A 16,420-nucleotide genomic window follows, 5' to 3' on the forward strand; every position below is an offset into this window, starting at 1 on the left:
AAGGATGCCTTTTATTTTTCCCCAACAAATGGTTATTTTTTTCATAAGAATGAATGACCTTTTTTAAAAATTAAAGATGAGATTTTTGTTTAATTATATAGTTTAAATAATATATCGTCTAAAAATTGGATTGTACACAACTGAGTTACCAATTCTGTGAAGATACTAACTCTAAATGGACAATTATGGATTTTTTTATATTAGCTAATCTGTAAAGTATCTATATATCTGATATTTTCGTTCCCCATCCCACCAAAATCAGGATGTATTGGGAGGCTGATGGATCATCCTGTAGTTCTAGTATTGATAGTAATATCATGCTGATGACTATTATCCCAGCCTTGGAACAAAATTTCTTTTTTGAGGAGTTTTAAATAAAAGCAGTTTTCAAAGAAGGCTATACTGTTTAGTGTAAAGAAACAGATATGTTGGGTAGCCCAAAGAAACTGGCACCATTGCATGTTTATGTTTCTTTGAATATGTTTTCATTCTTTTTCCAGATGGTAGTTTTATAGCAATTATATCAATTACTGGATTTAATAATAATTTATTACAACTCATTAAGTTAGCAGTCAATGATTAAGGTCTCTTGAAATTTTTAACATCAGCTAAATAACAGAAGAAAAAGAACTATGGCTGAAATAATTTAACAAATTAACGAAAGCATTTAATGAAGTAATTTAATAAATAAATTGAGTTCTTGGAACATTTCTGATTTGCAACTGTATCTACTAGGTTCTGTGGCTCTCCCATCATCAATTAACAAAAATATTTTGGTGCTATAAATATTGAAATCTCCTGTTTTATTCAACCAACTATATATGTGTTAAAATATAAATTAACTAATACGTGTTAAAATATAAATTAACTAATGAAGTCTTCAGTTCAGATAGGAGTAGTAAATGCTTAAGAAAACTTCAGTGTCTTTCTGGAATTCAAGAAAAGTCCTCAAGCCCGTGAGTCCAAATCTCTGAAGCCTAATGCATGTATATACTACAAATGTCTGTGCTATTCTGGTGACTTCAAGGGGATTTTAATGGTATAAATGTTATACTTACTTCTTTTATGGACTGAATTCTTTCAGTGATGCAGAGCTGGAAATGCAGTATCATACTATGTTCAAGTCTTGAGCAGAGATAACACAGAAAGCCTGTCAGTATCTAATGACTGTATATTCTCTCTGCTACACCTATGCCTCCATCTGTTTGCTAGAAAGATTAGGTGCTTTTGTATATTTTCACGGAAGGTAGTACTTTTATTTGCATTGTCTCCTCACTAATGGTACTGCTCAGTCTAATTTTATGCAGGCTAAAATCTACATGGTAACAGCTTTCAGTTTTAGAAATGCTCAGTCCAAGCCAGCAATGCTCACAGTGGTAGTGGCAACTCTTGTAAAATAATTTAATGTTTTCATGCCAAAAGCATTCTTTAGGCAATGTGATATCCTTATTCTGTTCTTCCCACCACCACCTTTTCCCACATTTTCAGAAAACATAAGTAATCCAACATAACATCAGCTGTGAGAGGAAATGGTTACATTTTTTAATTAAAAAAAAGTGAGCAAGAAAATGGCATCCTATTGTTAGGTGTCACATCTGTGCCCATCACATATTATAATAGGATTTGTTATGATATTCAGTGAACTTCTGATCAACAAATTTAGTTCCAAATATTCTGAAAAGAGAGCTTGAAGTGCCACCATTATCTTTTGAGTCCATGGCAAGCATTTTTTTACCTGCAGGCTGCTTGCTCATGTGAAAGGAAGCACATTTTACATTTAAAAGCATTTCAGTTTTTGCTTGGATTAAGTTTCTCTTGCAGCTGGCAAAGTCAGGATGACCTCAAGGCTTTACAAATAAATATGTTTACACTGTTTTCATTTTACTAAATATGGACATTGATAAACATAAAAATTGTCCTTTAAAAATGAAACCATTATATAGGTCTCAAAATGAAAACAATCACAGGTTGAAAACAATTTATATGCTATGTCAACTTTACCATTTCAAGTAGCAAACATAATTAAAAAAATGCCGTTTATGGTATAAAATGTGGCTACAAGTTTTAACTCAGCTTAGTGTCTGTAATTTTCTGAGCTGCAGCTGTAAGTAAAAGCACTGAGTAATGGGCTTATCCTCTTGTATTACTACATGGCCAACATTTGTGAGTTGAAGGTTTTAATTTGGGCTCTTGTGAATAGGAGCAAGATACAATTTTACTGCTTAATCAGCAGTGAGTACTGTGTATGCAATGGAGTTTAAATTTTTTGGTGAGCAGACACAGTAAACAAATTTGTGAGTTTCTTTCATTTGATTGAGATTGGAGGCAATACCTAAAAATGCAACTAATGCTAAAAGACTGTTATAATCTATAGAACATCAAGGTGTGTGGTATAGGATTGTTTTTCTTTAAATTTATGATAAATTTCTTTGTAGTATGTTTATGAATTATTTTGTAAATTATGGGGCCACTGATATAACTATGTAGTATGAATTGTAGTATTTGGTTTGAACATTTTGACTGCATTGTTTTTGGTTCAATTAATCACCAGTCTTCCTATCTATTATCTAATTTTTGTTTAAAAATACTAGGTTGTGGTTTGATTTAAAGTATATAATAATTCTAAAGTTTCATGAAGACCAATTTAGAAAAGTGAGGTGCATGGTAAATTCATTACTTCTGATATTGATTAAATGACCGTGTTTGACTGTTTTCTTAGAAAGCTGTTTTTCCTCTAAATTCTATTGATTTAGACAGCACACACTAGACAGTGGCAGTGTACTTCACTTACTGTTGCAGCATGCAAAGATTCTTACCTATTATGCTTTATTAAATTCTGTTTTACTTATTATCCTTCTTATTTAGAGAAGATTTGGTTATTTTTTACACAAGTGCTGATCATATTCCTTCCTGTTCCCATTGCCAGCTTTTTAAAGTGACTGAGATTCTTTAGGTTCATATAGCTTTTAAAAAATAACTTCTAAATATACCATTATCATAAAAAATGTATTACAGCTAGTGGTCTGAGTCCATTTCGCAGTGCCAGTGCTAACATGACTATGCTATCTTAGCAACGAAGCTAGCCCATTTAAAGCTACTCTAAGCATCTCTGTGATGCACTGACAGCAGAAAATCACTTGCAAAAAAAATCATGATATGGGTTTTGTCTATGCTTATTAAGTGTGTACCAAAAAAGCAGACTGCATATCTGCAAAAAAGAGTTAATTCCTTAGTTATTGGTATGATTTTCAGTGAGGACTTCATAGATTTCTGAGGCTATTTAAGTTCTGACAAAATGGTCTACCTCATTACAGCTTCTAACTTTTGTTCACTAATTCATATTTATAGCCTTTTTCTTTCCTTTTTCTTTTTTCCCCCCTATTTTTTCCCTTGATGCAGCAACAGGGGATGCAAGAACATTAATAAAAGAAACTTTCCTTCTGAACTTAAAAACAAAAGTCAGGAAAACTCAGGCAAATAAAGTGATTGCTATTATTTAATCAGAGGAATTAGCAAATCATAGATGGCCAGGTTTAAGAAGATATTTCAATGCCTAAATGCATGAATAGAAAATAGCATCTGGTTTGGTTCAAGATTTGAGCACCTATTTGCTCTTTGCGTATGAACTTTTTAAACTTCCACTGTGGCTAGGGATGATCTACCTCATGTCCAGGCTTCAGAGAAAAGCTTTTGTCATTCATGTAAAGTCATGAATTAACACAAGTATGTTCTTGTATCTGCTGTCAGGGAGCAGCGAAAGCAAGGAGGATGATCCAAGGGGACCCTGTGCTCTTACTCAGAGGTCCAAACATGGAAAAAGAGCTAGCCTCTTGTTCACACACAGCCAGTGATGAGCCAAAGGCCATCACAGTTGTTCTAGCAGCAGCAAAAGCTGGTGAAACCAGAGACAGGACTGGGGGCAGGCTACAGCAGGGGTTCAAAGAGCTTCTTGTTACATAGCTAGGGGCATCTGCCCCTGACATGACTGGGGCAGGGACACAGGACACAATTTCTTCGCCTGAGATTTTTTTACAATTCTGGAGAAATACATATATACAGAGTATATATGTACAGAGTATATCATGTTAAGACTGAAAATAATGATACCAAAAAGTTAAAAGGTGCAAAGATTATCTAGGGCTTAATTGAGAAATTAACTACTTTGTACTCAAAATCTCTGGCATTGCTTAAATCTTTTTAGCTTTGACAGTAGTGATCTTTCAGCTTAGGCACTTCCATTTCTTATATTCAGAACCATCTATCTTTTTCTTTTACCTAAAAACATAAAGTTTGGAGAGTATTGCTGCTCTTCTATAAAATTTAAAATGTTATAGATGATGAACAAATAAGGACAGAGAAACTCGTGAGTCCTTTGCTTTCTGAATGACTTTTTCTTTTGTAATGTTACAGTTTCAGTAGTATACATTTTAGCACATTTTTTCTATTATATCTATAAAGTTCACAGAGTAAATGTTTTTATTTTGCTCATTTTCACATTGTTTCTTTAGCTCAGAGGTGCTCCAATGTGGAACTAGTAACTAGAGAAATGTTAATATACACATATCTAAGCCATTTTCATTGTGGATCTGTCTTTATTTTTAAGTGTTCTGTGCTGCTTTCTTTCTTTCACTGATGCATTTCCAGTCTATAAGAACAACAGTACTGAAGTATTCTAGTTTCTGGGACCATATTTATCTCTGGGCTTATTAATTGGAGCACCATTTCTTCCATATGTTAATGTAGTGCAGTCAGGTAAACAGGACTCTGCAGTATGCTGTTCTCCAGTGGTGTTCTGTGCGTGAATTTGTCAGTCTGAAAAGCTTATGTGCTCAGTGTAAAGATAATGAAACATTACGTCAAAGAAATAATACTTCAGTCTAATAGATCAAAAGTTCATGCATCAGATAATGTGGCAGATGGATAGTTTTGTGTGAATAGGTCTTTGTTGATTTACCGTCACCAAAATAAATGAAGAAAACAATACCTTCTACTTAGGGTTAAGTCCTCTGTTATGTTATATGTGCTCTTCAAGGTGGTTATCTAGAAGTCCATTGCATGGTAATTGTTCACGTTTAACATGGCTATGACTGTATTATTGCTAAACCATCCCAGCAGGTATTTAAAAGATCTGTGGATGTGGTGCCTAGGGAGATGGTTTAGTGATAGTGGCTTAGCAGTAGTGGTGGGATTGCGAGCTCTAGGCAAGTAGTTGAATGATGGTCGCAAATGTCTGTTCCAACCTCAACATTTATATTTTTCTATGGTATTAAAACATTCATTACTGGACAATTACTCTCCTAGTATATGAAAAAAATACTATACTCATCAATGCCTTTAATTTAGAAATACTCATTAGTGAAAACTTAGTGTGGTATGAATGACTCTCAGTCTTTTTAGAGAACTGAAAGAAAACCAATCCTAATGGTTGCAGTTGGCAAAACTAATGATGTGAAGGTTTACAGTGTAGTGACCTACAAAACTGGCTTCCATCCAAATGTCCTGTTTTACAGTTGCTGCTAGACTGTTTGCCTAGCAACATACTTAATGGACCCATAGGGAATTTAGACTTACAGCTAGATGAGTGTAGAAGCCCTAAAAGGAAGGCCAACAGTTTGGATAGAGGAAGCACAAAGAGAAGAAAGCATGTTTCAACAGAATGTTGAAACGCTGTGGGTTTTGTGCACAGAAACAGCTTCTACTGACTTTTCCTTTCACTTGCTTTCTGGATATGTATTTAAAAATTCTTACTATAAGGGTAAGCAGGTAAACTTCTTAAACTTCCTAAAAGTCTAAATGTGTTGGGTTAGTTGTTGTTTTTTTTTTTTTTCTTTTTTTCAAGTCACAGATAGTAGCAGGTGTTGCTTAGAGGTAATTTGTGTTAGTTTTTTTTCCTAATAACATCATAAATCAGTTTAACTAAAAATGCAGCCCCTTGTTTTATTGTGGCCTTTCGACTCCATTATAACATTGAAACAGAAGGATCTCCATATTTTAATTAAAGAAATTAAACTCTTTGAACTATATGCTCTAGTTCAACAGTAAGCTGAGCTCAGGGACTGAAGCCATGTGATTTGCAGGAGGTTAGACTAGACCGTGTAAGTAAATTAATGTCACTGACATTATATTGATACTGTTGTAAGATAATCACTAAGCTCATTTCATACTCAAATGGCTCAGGACTATAGGACAATATTATCTTACATGCGCTGCTGCAAAATACGTCCATACTATTTCAAAGTTCTTCTTGGATCTGAAAATGGGCTGCTTTCATTTGGATTGCAGTCAAAAGGCAAAATGTCTGTCCCTCGTTATCCTATAGTGTCCCCGCTGCAGGTTGTGTTCACTGCCCTCTTCAATGCCTAGATTTCCCTGTGATGAAGCCAGAACAAAATAATTGGGAAATGTCAGTAGGTATCCAGATTAGGTTATAGATTAGCCAAGTTAGTTGTTTTTTCTCCATGGATGATTGAGAACTGCCTATGTTTGACAATATCTTGTCTCTCTAACAGTTATTCCCAACACCTTTGGGTCTATGGAATTAGAAATGTGGAAGTTATGTCTTAGATTTAGCTTGGTTTTATCCGCCCTCCTCCCAGAACATTTCTTTCTTTGTTACTACTGCCTTGCCTTCACTCATGAAGTGAAAGTAGGCTATGTAAACATTAGGGTGGCTTTAGTGTTTTAATTACTACTATCTGAGAAGGGTTACCTAATTCAGTAAAAAAACAAAACAACTCTACTTAAGATGAATCTATTTAGTTTAAATGGCTTTTTGGAGGGAAAACTTTCCCCAAGATATTGTGAAATTTGTTATAAAAATAACCACATTGCTTTTTAGTTTTTGCCACTTGATGACCTAAATAAATCCACAGCTGTTTGTCTTTAAAATTAAACAATGCTCTATAACATTTTTATATCCTTAGATTCACGAAGAATAATTCTTTCTAAAAATTTCTATAAAAATTAGCAACTAGCAATACACTTTGGAAAAATGTAAGCTAATTTCTGAGCTTTCTGGTACTCTTAAACAGAAGGAGGCTCTTTTTCCCATACACATAAAAATAAATTCCTGTGAGTAACAGTTTAAAGTATCTGCAGTCATTTCCTTTAGAAAAATGTACATTAAAAAAGACCACCAAAAGCACCACCAACAACAAAACAAAAACCCCAACAAAAAAAACAAGTTGTGCAACAGTATGATGCCAGAAAGTCCCATGACACATGTTGCAAGGTAGTGGTAGTCTGAAGAATTTGAAAATGAGAAAAAAGGATTCAAAGAAGACATATGATGCAAGAAATTAATACATTTTTCAGAGTTTGACCCAGAAAGGGCATAGGCAGCCCAATCAAATGATGAAGTTAGCAAGGATTTGAGCGCAATAATTTGAGCACATTCAATTTCACATATCCTTGCCAAGCAAAATTATTCCATGATTCATTTCCAGCAAATTTATATCAGAACAATCAGTTCAAGGAAACTCCATCTCAACATGAGAAAAAACTGTTACTGTGAGGGTGGCAGAGCACAGGACGCCCAGAGAGGTTGTGGAGTCTCCTTCTCGAGAGATCTTCAAAACCTGCCAGGATGCATTCCTGTGTGACCAGCCATAAGTTGGTCCTGCTTTGCAGGGGGGTTGGAGTCGATCTCTGGAAGTCCTTTCTAACCTGTAGCATTCTGTGATTTTTTTTTTTTTTTTTTTTTTTTTACATTGAGACAACATGCATTTTAGTGGTTGAAGTACTCATATTGGGCATAATTTAACTATATATAAGTCTATAATAAGAACAAGTCATTCAAGATAAATTTTCAGGAAATAAAGCTAAAATATGCTTACTGCACTTGTGATTTAGTAGCATCTAGAAAGGATTTTTCTCATACTTTGGCTTAAAACATAAACCTGGCACTGCTTTTTCTTCTGTAATTGGTTAGGCTGCTTAGAAATAACATTTATTACGGAAGCAAGTGAATTTTTTTCTCACAAGAACTTCATACATGATTTATTTCCTTCATCAGATATTTTTTCCTCATTTAGGTATTCTATACAACGAAAGACATGTATGCATCATTTGCAATTCCAAAATATATTGCTCTAATGACACTGGTATATGACATACTGCATCTTATTTTGTGTTATAAATTGCTGTGTAGTGTTGTGAGAGAATAAAACAGTGATGTGTAGCAGATGATCAGAGTACTTATTTCATGTTACTGTGGCAGAATAGTTTCTGTCATAATTCCTCGTTTCTTTGTCGGTGTGATACCCTAAATCTCCTTTCCTCCTTGGTTTAAAAAAAAAATAGTTGAATAACTGAAATTGTAGCTGGAACACAAACCCAAGATTTGTCCTTTTGCTAGATGCGACTAACATGGTAGCACAAATTGCATGAATATACACATTCCAAAAAATAAAACACTTTCAATACACATACGATTTTGAAGACCATGCTATACCTACCAATTAAAAAAAAAAAGCCAAAACAGATTTTTATTTTCCAGAAGAGACAGAGTAGAACTATATTTTGACATTCTCAGAAAAATAACAGACTCACTTCTATAGTAAGATTTTCTTAGAACCAAGTGAGACCTTAAGTATTCATTAAAATTACCTTATTGCTAATTTTTTTTGCAGATGGTACTCAGATTCTGTGGAGATCAGATAAATGAAGGGTTCCTGTTTCAGTATGGAAATTTAGTCAATTAATATATTTTTTGTAATATTGGGGCTGTTAATGAATAGTGCTAATGAAGAGGAGACACATTTCTTATGTGATATTAGATTAGGTAGTACCATGGAAGTCTGAGGAACTCCAGAGAAACAGCCAAGGTGAATAGGCAGTCTAATGGAATGTAAAAATCATTAGTAACAGATGAATAGAAGTAGTAGTCAGCTGAGTTGCCCTAAGAGTTCCTAAGTGAATTCATTAAATTTACTATTACCATATAGTCAGGTAGAACGATGAATACACAGAGAAATTTTTCTTGAGAGGTCTTAAAAACTGCAACTACTTCATTTGATCAGTAGATGAATAAAAATATTCTCTAGAGAAGTGTAAAAAAAATAATGATTGGTACAAGGAAGGCAATTGAACTGTGCTGATTGCTGCTTCTGGAAACACAAGAGCAAAGATCTTGTTAACAAATGCAAAAGCCACAAGATTACAACCACCATAGAGATTTAATATTTCTTTCTTTTCACAGGGCGTATACTTAACTTCTGGAACACAGGGCATCACTGAAAATGAGGAGAATTACTCAGATATAAAATACTGCCTTTAGTTGTTTACTCTTCCTTTCCAGGACTAATTGCATCAAGTGCAGATATATTGACAACAGTTAAATAAGGGGTCTTTAGCAGAGATGTCATGTCTGTATAGTTCTCTTGTCAAATTGAAGCTGCATCTGAAGTCTTTGTGCACTTAAACATACATAGAATTAATAAAAATACATTTGATATGGCATAAATGCCAATCATCAGAGAAAAGCAAGAATAAATTCAAGGTATACTAGGTGGTAAATAGGGGAATGTTTTCTCAGAGCATCTGCTCTATGACACATCTGCTATTTATTAATATAAAGTCATTAGCAAGTGTTTGAATCATTTCTTTAACAAAGTGACTTAAAATAAAAGATAAACTTTGATTAGCTGGAAATTCCTATTAATTTACCTTATTATACAAAAAGCAGTAATCTGCTTTCATCATAACAGTATTATCTGTGTAGTGATTGTTTTGTGAATATAAATAAATGAAGCATATCATAAGAGGCAGAGGTGTATCTGAGACTTATCTTCAAGAGCAAACAAACATTAACATCTTTTGTTATGTCATCTTGATAATAGACACTGGGGTTTTTTTGCAAAACTGTTCCCCTAAACCTCTGTTGTGTTATAAAGTCATTGCATGTCACTGTATCAGAACAATGGAGAGAAGGTTTAGGGAGATCTACAAAACTCTCCTGAAAAGAATTTGCCTCTGGCTTAAGTTTATTGTCATTCTAATCCTGAAAAAGTTTCATGAAATTGTTTCTTTTCTGGATTTCAGTTTTTAATGTGCCTGTGTTATTTAGGTTGCATACTGATAGCTAAACTGAATTCATGCTCTTCTCAAGTTACATTTCAGTGAAATAGTTTCCAAAGTCTAGTTCAATTTTTATAAGCATACTTTTAAGTGCTACAGATGCATAAGGTAGGGGTTTTTTTGGAAGCATTCCATTTTAGACTAGTAATTAAGGTGATTAATTTTATGATTATTGTTGTTAGACATGTTACTAACCTTTTCAAACTCTCTAATTTAGAAAAAATTCCCCACTCTCTAATGCAATTACAGTTAATTAAGTTCTAATGTATAAATTTTTATCTTTCCTGCTTTTTGTCTGTTGCTTATACAGAAATTGTCATGCTATGATACTTTTATTTAGGAAGAAAATAGGTGTTTTGTGATAGCTCAACTCACTGTAAATACGGGAGCTATTACTTCTCCAATGTTCATTCTGAATCTAGTAATACAGGTGGAATAAGTAATTGCATACTACCCAGAATGCTTTTTCAAGTTCATGTAGTTCATAAGAAGCTTTTATCTAAAGTAAATCAGGGGGTTTTGATGTATGTGAAATACAGCATTTCCTGATGTTTAGGAAGGAGTTTAGTAAGGTTTTGATAACACTGCATGTGTATTTATGAACTCAGCATTTTTTGAAGGCTTGATTTCTACTCTGAACCACAGCTGATAGAGAAAATGATGCACCTACTAGAGCATCCTGGATCTGAGTTTACAGGCACTTACATGCCTAAGTATGTGCTAAATTTTATTCTGCTGTCTAGTTTTAAAGCAAATGAGTTCAAGGTTAGAAAATTGCAAACATGTTCTTATATGAGTTAAGAAAACAGTAATCTAAATGCCGATTCTTGTTGATTTTGTTGTTCTTAAGGGGGGAATCAACCTTCTAATTTCTTCCTTTTGCTGATTTTTATAAGTAATAATAATGTGTGATACAGGACACATGCATCTATAATTTTGTATATGTAGGCTAGACATCATGAATGACTCATTTTGCTACCAAATTGCTGGGAATCCTTTGTTTTTATATAACAAGAACAAAGCAAGGTTGTATGAGCTAACTAGTAGCTCGTAAAAATAGGTAGAATTTTTCAGTATAACATTTTGAGACAATTAGAAAAATGAGATTTCTAGTGAACTAAATTTGAATAAGTAGTAGGAAGTATGAAACTTTCTCTCCTTTTTCTAACTAGATACAGTTTATTGTGTTGCACACAAGGGAAAAATATCCATGTACTTTATAAAGCAGTAATTCATACTGAGTGGATATGAGCAGTCATTCAGAGAACAATTGATTTTACAGTGTTGTAGACTGGGTTGAAAACATTGCACTATGCACCATTAAAATTTATATATAAAGTTCTCATTAGAGTGGCTGTTTTAATAGGAAAATATTTTTAAAGAGAAACTTGGCCATCTTAACTGCAGAAGAGGATTTTATTATGAGTATCTCCAAATCAATTAAAGTGTGAAATCTTTATAAAAGTGAATAGAATAAAATATTAGAAATTACTAAATATATTTGCCTCACTATGTTTAAATAAATTGTTAAGAACTGTGAAGAATCTTTAACAGCTTTGATATTTCCTAAAGTAATGTGAAGTGTTTAGTCAGTACTTTTAATGGGTATTATATTGGCTGTAATATCAAAGTCTCAAACTTGAAAAAAAAAAAGAAAAGGATAAATAATCTCACAATCATAGAGTCATAGAATGTTTTGGGTTGGAACAGACCTTTAAAGGTCATCGAGTCCAACCTCCTGCAATGGGCAGAGACATCTACAATTAGATCAGGCCGCTCAGAGCCTTGTCCAGCCTGACCTCAAATGTTTCCAGGGACGGGAACCAGTTACAGCATTTCACTACCCTCATTGTAAACAATTTCTTCCTTATATCTAGTCTAAATCCACCTTCATTTTGTTTAAAATCATTTCCCCTTGTCCTATTGCAGCAAACCCTACTAAAAAATCTGTCCCCATCTTTTTATAGGTCCCCTTTATAGCACTGAAAAGCTGCAGTAAGGTCTTCCTGGAGCCTTTTCTTCTCCAGGGTGAATAACCTCTACTCTCTCAGTTTTTCCTCATAGGAGAGAGGTGTTCCATCCCTCTGATCACTTTTGCAGCCCTCATCTGGACCCACTTTAACAGATCCATGCCTTTCTTGTGTTGGATTTCAGAGCTGGACACAGTACTCCAGGTGGGGTCTCAGGAGAGGGGAATAGCTGCTGACCATGCTGCTTTTGATGCAGCCCAGGATGAGTTTTGCCTCTGGCCTGTGAACACATACTGTTAGCTAATGTCCAGCTTTTCATCTGCCAGTATCCCCAAGTACTTCTCTGCAGAGCTACTCTCAAAAGAAGAAATGCTGGCTTGTTTGCAGTTGACATGAATGTGAAATTTGAATCAAAGAAAGGCATCAAGGTAATGATGTAATTGAATGCAGGATTAGTATGAAATTACATTAAATAGGTTACATTTGCTGGTCTGACTAGAATGGAGCTGGAATAAACATGAAGCTGCAAAGAGAATGGAGATTTCCTTGTCACTTACCTATCTGATACTGCATATAAAATTAAAACATGGATTCTATGGAAGAGACTACACAAATAGAAAAATTTGAATGAACATAAACTTAGATATTTCAAGTTCTTCCATCATTAGCATCTTGACAAGAGAAAAGATTACTGCTGTAGCATGATTAACTTTTTAGTTTGAGGAGTAAAGATTACTACAGACCTATATATCTCAAGACTTTAAGAAGCAGATGCTCTAAATACAACTTATGTCCCTGCATCTAGTATTTTCCATTTAATTTCTGAGCTGGGGATAAAGGTAGAGCTTAGATTATCTGTAAGTGGGTTAAAATCTGCCCAGCGTTTAGCAAAGAGTGTCAAGATTGCAGACAACAGCTATAAGACAGAATTAAGAGCTAGTAGTCAAATAATTACAAACCTGACTTTTTCTGAGAGAAAGATACCAAACTAAAACTGATGTTGATAAATTATTGTTTTAAATCATAGAATGTTTTGGCTTGAAAGGGACCTTAAAGATCATCTAGTTCCAACCCCTGCCATGGGCAGGGACATCTTCTACTAGACCAGGTTGCTCAAGGCCTCATCCATCCTGGCCTTGAACAGCTCTTTAGTTAAAAGAAAAAAAATTTTGACTGCTGTAATTGCATCTGACTGCAAAAAAAATGACATATCTTCTTAGCACATTGTTAAAAAGTCATTAGAACTCATTGGTACGTTAGGCTTTGAATGCTAAACACTTACATATATTAAAAAACTGCTCAGAGGAATTAATGAGAGAAGAGTCCAGTTGATGAATGTCTTGTGTGTGTGGGTAGGTAAGGACCCAAAAGTTGACACAATATTACAGAGGTGGTCTAACAAGTACTTAATAAGGGGGAATAATTGTTTTCCTCAATCTGTAGTTAATTTCACATTAATACAGCCCAGTATACTGTGAGCCAACTGCCCTTAGGACCTCCAGGATATTTTCAGCAGAACTGCTCCCCAGTGAGATGCTCCCGGGGGTTAGTCTGTCCTAGGTGCAAGATTTTATGTCTTGTCCTCCAGGCATTGATGAAGATGTTTAGTAAAATACACTCCTGCGAAGTGCTACTCGTGACAGGTCTCTAAGCAGCACCAATCATTTACTGCTACCCTTGAGTGGAGAGTTGTCAAAGTTATTGTGGCGAGTACCATGTATTTTAGCGACTCTGTGTATGCAATCTAGGTATATGAACATAGGATCTTTCCAAGATAATCAGGGCTGATTGGAGTGATATGAAGCTACTGTGCCTTTCTGTTAGACAAATATGTTCTAATGAAGTTGAAACCAAGCTAGCAAAAGCTTTGAAGTGCTCCACAGAAAGGTATGAACTTATTAATTCAGATCTTTCCAAATTGCATGAGGGTTACCCATACTTAGTTGGTTTATTCACTCTCTTCCTTCCTAGTTTTCACAGTTTAAAAAATCCTTTAAAAAAAGTTTCCGTTTCTGTATCCTGTCTAGCTCTTTTGTGTCAGTATTTTCATATATAAATTAAATATGTTTGCTTGTATGGATTAGTATTAACTTATTCCTGGTTTCCATCTTTCCTCTTCTTAATTTTATTGGTTTTTTTTTTTCCTTTGTTCTCCTCTCCTGCTCTTCCCTTTTCTGTTTGTTCAAGCTTTTTTCTTCCTGTGTGACAATGGTTGGCTTTTTTTTTTCTTATTGGAATATACTTGCATTGGTTACGATTTAGAAGAGAATTGAATACATTCCAGTGCCTTTTGTTATTGTCTTTATATGGATTTTTTATTTAATCCTTTAGAATTAATTATCTTTGAGGAATGTTGATGCTTCTTAAAAGCAACAATAAAAATTGCTGTGGCTTTGGTAAAGTTTAGTAAAATCACAAACTTTATTTGTTATTAGTGGCATCATAATTGATACTGTTAAGCAGCTCCTGAACCTTGAACTTTGGCTTTAATTAGAAGCAGTATTGTTTCCTTCCCTCTGAGATTTTTTTATGAAAGTATTTTGCTTAATAACACAGGGTTATCAACATTCAATTGTCTGCTGGATGAAACATTTTGAATGATGGCAGTATGTGTTGCATCTACTTTGTCAGGATTCTCAATGCTCTTTTTCTGTACTATGTATTTTGGCCAAATCAAAGCACATACTTCTGCTGTCTGACTTTTCCTCATTTTTTTTTTGTTAATGCTTGCATGGTCTGTACTTAATTTATTAGCAGCATATGATAAGGGTTTTTTTTACACCCAATAGTGATTTATTTACATTCTTACTACTTTCTGCTCAAGATCTGTGGAAAATTTTAAAGGGCTAGCCCTAAAACAATCACAGCAATCTACTATTTTATTTAAGGTTTGGGTTGGTTTGGGGTTTTTTTATGTTTTGTTTTTAATGCTTCCTTAGACTTTCTATTTGCTGAATTTTTTGAGATAGTTTCTGCACTGGAAATCTCATGATTCAAGTAAACCAATAAACCACTACACACTGGAAAGTTGTCTCAGCTTAGCATATTTAATGTAAGGGTTATAGCAAGAAGAATTTAGATCATTTTATTTTATACATATTCAGTTTGATGGAATGTTAATTTGGGGAAGGGAAAAATAGAGTTCTGTGCCAGAATTATAAACAAAGAAGTGATGCTGGTAGTGGAGGAATGATTTTACATGACATGCATAGACAGGGAACTTCGCATGTAACGTAATTGAAGAAAAAAAAGTTCCAATGAAGGAAACAAAAGGAGGAAGACAAACTGAGGTCTAACAACTGCTACAAGAAGATAACTATTAAAGATGAATAGAAGGAGAAGGCTCTTGCAAATATTTTAGGTCAGGAGGTGTAAGAGTCTAGGGTAAGCCTTTATTATTTGTGATATCGTGAAGTAATTCAGAATGCATTGTATAGCATATTGGTTTTGTTTGTAATTGGGTAATATCTGAAAATACAAAAGATTTGTTTTCAGGTACTTAAAATTCTAGAGTATCCAAGATTTCTTTTATGGATATTGAATAATTTTATTCCGAAACAGATGTTTTCTACAAAGTTTTCTATTCTAAGGATTTTAAATAGTATCGTTCATTTCACATTTGGTCTTAATTAAAAATATATGTAACATTTTCACTTAAATGAATTTATATTGTCTTTAGTAGAGCTCTGCGTATGCCAGTCTTTTAGTGCTGTCAGTCAGATAGATGGGTTCCTGGGGCCAGGCTTTTGATTATCCAGTAGTAAGCTTCATAATGTCCAAAGCACCTGGGTCTCATATCTGTTAAACTCAGTGGAAGTTATGCACCTAAATGCTTTTGCTGTATGAAGAAGTACTGATGGGCACTTATCTAGCTCTTGATATGGTGGAGAGCTGAGCCCTCAACTCTGTCAGTATATTTTTGTTTCTTTTGTTCAAAACTTTCAGTTAATGGATGTTCATGTCAGCAGATGACTTTGCTCTTTCTAATAATCCAAACATTATACAATCTAGAAATAACTTTAAATCACACTATTTGTAGTGGATATCCACAATTTAAACTGCTTTTCTAAGACCAAAGAAGAGAGAGTGAGCTTTTGTTAATGTAATATCGTTTAAATAGAGTTCACTGTTGAAGTAGGTGGGGGACCAGACTGCAGTCTTCAAGGGTGTAATTTTTTCTCTGGCTACACTTGAAATTTGCACTCAGATCCACGGAACAATTCAGCTTTTTTGTGTTCCTTTTTCTCAGGTAATTGAAAATTGAAAAAGGATAGCAAATAGCATAGATAAGGATGCTTTGGAAACACATTTGGTAGAAGACTGGGAGAAAGATGAAGTGTTAATGAAGAAGAAAGTAGTTGCAAAGGAGGGCT

The 16,420-nt window shown here is 34.2% G+C and overlaps 1 protein-coding gene across 2 annotated transcripts in view; it reads left to right on the forward strand.

The window, feature by feature from the left end:
- IMMP2L (inner mitochondrial membrane peptidase subunit 2) overlaps positions 1–16,420 on the forward strand; it is a 397,034-nt gene that overhangs the window by 132,359 nt on the left and 248,255 nt on the right. The window lies entirely within an intron of this gene.

The sequence above is a fragment of the Indicator indicator genome, chromosome 3 (genome assembly GCF_027791375.1).
Source record: "Indicator indicator isolate 239-I01 chromosome 3, UM_Iind_1.1, whole genome shotgun sequence".
Lineage (NCBI taxonomy): Eukaryota > Metazoa > Chordata > Aves > Piciformes > Indicatoridae > Indicator > Indicator indicator.